Consider the following 5000-nt stretch of genomic DNA (forward strand, 5'->3'; position numbering starts at 1 on the left):
AGCCCTGTGCCACCCGGGGGGTTCCAGGGTGCTGAGATGGCTGACATTTTGCTCCGCTCACGACGGTCGCCGCGGCACACAAGAACAGCCCAAAAACAGGCCAAAACAGCCCAAAAACGGGCCAAAACTGGCCATTTTTGGCTGCGCGAGCGAGCAGCGAGCGGCGGACAGCGAGCGAAGCGAGAGGCAGCACCGTCCCTGCTATACGAAAGCCCCATCCAGCCCTGTGCCACCCGGGGGGTTCCAGGGTGCTGAGATGGCTGACGTTTTGCTCCGCTCACGACGGTCGCCGCGGCACGCAAGAACAGGCCAAAAACTGGCCAAAACAGCCCAAAAACGGGCCAAAACTGGCCATTTTTTGCTGCGCGAGCGAGCGGAGAGCGGCGAACAGCGAGCGAAGCGCGAGGCAGCACCGTCCCTGCTATACGAAAGCCCCATCCAGCCCTGTGCCACCCGGGGGGTTCCAGGGTGCTGAGATGGCTGACATTTTGCTCCGCTCACGACGGTCACCGCGCCACACAAGAACAGCCCAAAAACAGGCCAAAACAGCCCAAAAACGGGCCAAAACTGGCCATTTTTGGCTGCGCGAGCGAGCGGCGAGCGGCGAACAGCGAGCGAAGCGAGAGGCAGCACCGTCCCTGCTATACGAAAGCCCCATCCAGCCCTGTGCCACCCGGGGGGTTCCAGGGTGCTGAGATGGCTGACGTTTTGCTCCGCTCACGACGGTCACCGCACCACGCAAGAACAGGCCAAAAACTGGCCAAAACAGCCCAAAAACGGGCCAAAACTGGCCATTTTTGGCTGCGCGAGCGAGCGGCGAGCGGCGAACAGCGAGCGAAGCGAGAGGCAGCACCGTCCCTGCTATACGAAAGCCCCATCCAGCCCTGTGCCACCCGGGGGGTTCCAGGGTGCTGAGATGGCTGACGTTTTGCTCCGCTCTCGACGGTCACCGCGCAATGCAAGAACAGGCCAAAAACTGGCCAAAACGGCCCAAAAACGGGCCAAAACTGGCCATTTTTGGCTGCGCGAGCGGCGAGCGGCGGACAGCGAGCGAAGCGAGAGGCAGCACCGTCCCTGCTATACGAAAGCCCCATCCAGCCCTGTGCCACCCGGGGGGTTCCAGGGTGCTGAGATGGCTGACGTTTTGCTCCGCTCTCGACGGTCACCGCGCAATGCAAGAACAGGCCAAAAACTGGCCAAAACGGCCCAAAAACGGGCCAAAACTGGCCATTTTTGGCTGCGCGAGCGAGCGGCGAGCGGCGGACAGCGAGCGAAGCGAGAGGCAGCACCGTCCCTGCTATACGAAAGCCCCATCCAGCCCTGTGCCACCCGGGGGGTTCCAGGGTGCTGAGATGGCTGACGTTTTGCTCCGCTCTCGACGGTCACCGCGCAATGCAAGAACAGGCCAAAAACTGGCCAAAACGGCCCAAAAACGGGCCAAAACTGGCCATTTTTGGCTGCACGAGCGAGCGGCGAGCGGCGGACAGCGAGCGAAGCGAGAGGCAGCACCGTCCCTGCTATACGAAAGCCCCATCCAGCCCTGTGCCACCCGGGGGGTTCCAGGGTGCTGAGATGGCTGACGTTTTGCTCCGCTCTCGACGGTCACCGCGCAATGCAAGAACAGGCCAAAAACTGGCCAAAACGGCCCAAAAACGGGCCAAAACTGGCCATTTTTGGCTGCACGAGCGAGCGGCGAGCGGCGGACAGCGAGCGAAGCGAGAGGCAGCACCGTCCCTGCTATACGAAAGCCCCATCCAGCCCTGTGCCACCCGGGGGGTTCCAGGGTGCTGAGATGGCTGACGTTTTGCTCCGCTCTCGACGGTCACCGCGCAATGCAAGAACAGGCCAAAAACTGGCCAAAACGGCCCAAAAACGGGCCAAAACTGGCCATTTTTGGCTGCTCGAGCGAGCGGCGAGCGGCGGACAGCGAGCGAAGCGAGAGGCAGCACCGTCCCTGCTATACGAAAGCCCCATCCAGCCCTGTGCCACCCGGGGGGTTCCAGGGTGCTGAGATGGCTGACGTTTTGCTCCGCTCTCGACGGTCACCGCGCAATGCAAGAACAGGCCAAAAACTGGCCAAAACGGCCCAAAAACGGGCCAAAACTGGCCATTTTTGGCTGCAGCGAGCGAGCGGCGAGCGGCGGACAGCGAGCGAAGCGAGAGGCAGCACCGTCCCTGCTATACGAAAGCCCCATCCAGCCCTGTGCCACCCGGGGGGTTCCAGGGTGCTGAGATGGCTGACGTTTTGCTCCGCTCTCGACGGTCACCGCGCAATGCAAGAACAGGCCAAAAACTGGCCAAAACGGCCCAAAAACGGGCCAAAACTGGCCATTTTTGGCTGCACGAGCGAGCGGCGAGCGGCGGACAGCGAGCGAAGCGAGAGGCAGCACCGTCCCTGCTATACGAAAGCCCCATCCAGCCCTGTGCCACCCGGGGGGTTCCAGGGTGCTGAGATGGCTGACGTTTTGCTCCGCTCTCGACGGTCACCGCGCAATGCAAGAACAGGCCAAAAACTGGCCAAAACGGCCCAAAAACGGGCCAAAACTGGCCATTTTTGGCTGCACGAGCGAGCGGCGAGCGGCGGACAGCGAGCGAAGCGAGAGGCAGCACCGTCCCTGCTATACGAAAGCCCCATCCAGCCCTGTGCCACCCGGGGGGTTCCAGGGTGCTGAGATGGCTGACGTTTTGCTCCGCTCTCGACGGTCACCGCGCAATGCAAGAACAGGCCAAAAACTGGCCAAAACGGCCCAAAAACGGGCCAAAACTGGCCATTTTTGGCTGCGCGAGCGAGCGGCGAGCGGCGGACAGCGAGCGAAGCGAGAGGCAGCACCGTCCCTGCTATACGAAAGCCCCATCCAGCCCTGTGCCACCCGGGGGGTTCCAGGGTGCTGAGATGGCTGACGTTTTGCTCCGCTCTCGACGGTCACCGCGCAATGCAAGAACAGGCCAAAAACTGGCCAAAACGGCCCAAAAACGGGCCAAAACTGGCCATTTTTGGCTGCACGAGCGAGCGGCGAGCGGCGGACAGCGAGCGAAGCGAGAGGCAGCACCGTCCCTGCTATACGAAAGCCCCATCCAGCCCTGTGCCACCCGGGGGGTTCCAGGGTGCTGAGATGGCTGACGTTTTGCTCCGCTCTCGACGGTCACCGCGCAATGCAAGAACAGGCCAAAAACTGGCCAAAACGGCCCAAAAACGGGCCAAAACTGGCCATTTTTGGCTGCACGAGCGAGCGGCGAGCGGCGGACAGCGAGCGAAGCGAGAGGCAGCACCGTCCCTGCTATACGAAAGCCCCATCCAGCCCTGTGCCACCCGGGGGGTTCCAGGGTGCTGAGATGGCTGACGTTTTGCTCCGCTCTCGACGGTCACCGCGCAATGCAAGAACAGGCCAAAAACTGGCCAAAACGGCCCAAAAACGGGCCAAAACTGGCCATTTTTGGCTGCACGAGCGAGCGGCGAGCGGCGGACAGCGAGCGAAGCGAGAGGCAGCACCGTCCCTGCTATACGAAAGCCCCATCCAGCCCTGTGCCACCCGGGGGGTTCCAGGGTGCTGAGATGGCTGACGTTTTGCTCCGCTCTCGACGGTCACCGCGCAATGCAAGAACAGGCCAAAAACTGGCCAAAACGGCCCAAAAACGGGCCAAAACTGGCCATTTTTGGCTGCACGAGCGAGCGGCGAGCGGCGGACAGCGAGCGAAGCGAGAGGCAGCACCGTCCCTGCTATACGAAAGCCCCATCCAGCCCTGTGCCACCCGGGGGGTTCCAGGGTGCTGAGATGGCTGACGTTTTGCTCCGCTCTCGACGGTCACCGCGCAATGCAAGAACAGGCCAAAAACTGGCCAAAACGGCCCAAAAACGGGCCAAAACTGGCCATTTTTGGCTGCACGAGCGAGCGGCGAGCGGCGGACAGCGAGCGAAGCGAGAGGCAGCACCGTCCCTGCTATACGAAAGCCCCATCCAGCCCTGTGCCACCCGGGGGGTTCCAGGGTGCTGAGATGGCTGACGTTTTGCTCCGCTCTCGACGGTCACCGCGCAATGCAAGAACAGGCCAAAAACTGGCCAAAACGGCCCAAAAACGGGCCAAAACTGGCCATTTTTGGCTGCACGAGCGAGCGGCGAGCGGCGGACAGCGAGCGAAGCGAGAGGCAGCACCGTCCCTGCTATACGAAAGCCCCATCCAGCCCTGTGCCACCCGGGGGGTTCCAGGGTGCTGAGATGGCTGACGTTTTGCTCCGCTCTCGACGGTCACCGCGCAATGCAAGAACAGGCCAAAAACTGGCCAAAACGGCCCAAAAACGGGCCAAAACTGGCCATTTTTGGCTGCACGAGCGAGCGGCGAGCGGCGGACAGCGAGCGAAGCGAGAGGCAGCACCGTCCCTGCTATACGAAAGCCCCATCCAGCCCTGTGCCACCCGGGGGGTTCCAGGGTGCTGAGATGGCTGACGTTTTGCTCCGCTCTCGACGGTCACCGCGCAATGCAAGAACAGGCCAAAAACTGGCCAAAACGGCCCAAAAACGGGCCAAAACTGGCCATTTTTGGCTGCACGAGCGAGCGGCGAGCGGCGGACAGCGAGCGAAGCGAGAGGCAGCACCGTCCCTGCTATACGAAAGCCCCATCCAGCCCTGTGCCACCCGGGGGGTTCCAGGGTGCTGAGATGGCTGACGTTTTGCTCCGCTCTCGACGGTCACCGCGCAATGCAAGAACAGGCCAAAAACTGGCCAAAACGGCCCAAAAACGGGCCAAAACTGGCCATTTTTGGCTGCGCGAGCGAGCGGCGAGCGGCGGACAGCGAGCGAAGCGAGAGGCAGCACCGTCCCTGCTATATACGAAAGCCCCATCCAGCCCTGTGCCACCCGGGGGGTTCCAGGGTGCTGAGATGGCTGACGTTTTGCTCCGCTCACGACGGTCACCGCACCACGCAAGAACGGACCATAAACAGGCCAAAACAGCCCAAAAACGGGCCAAAACTGGTCATTTTTGGCTGCGCGAGCGAGCGGCGAG

The sequence above is a fragment of the Musa acuminata genome, unplaced genomic scaffold (assembly GCF_036884655.1).
Source record: "Musa acuminata AAA Group cultivar baxijiao unplaced genomic scaffold, Cavendish_Baxijiao_AAA HiC_scaffold_506, whole genome shotgun sequence".
Classification (NCBI taxonomy): domain Eukaryota; kingdom Viridiplantae; phylum Streptophyta; class Magnoliopsida; order Zingiberales; family Musaceae; genus Musa; species Musa acuminata.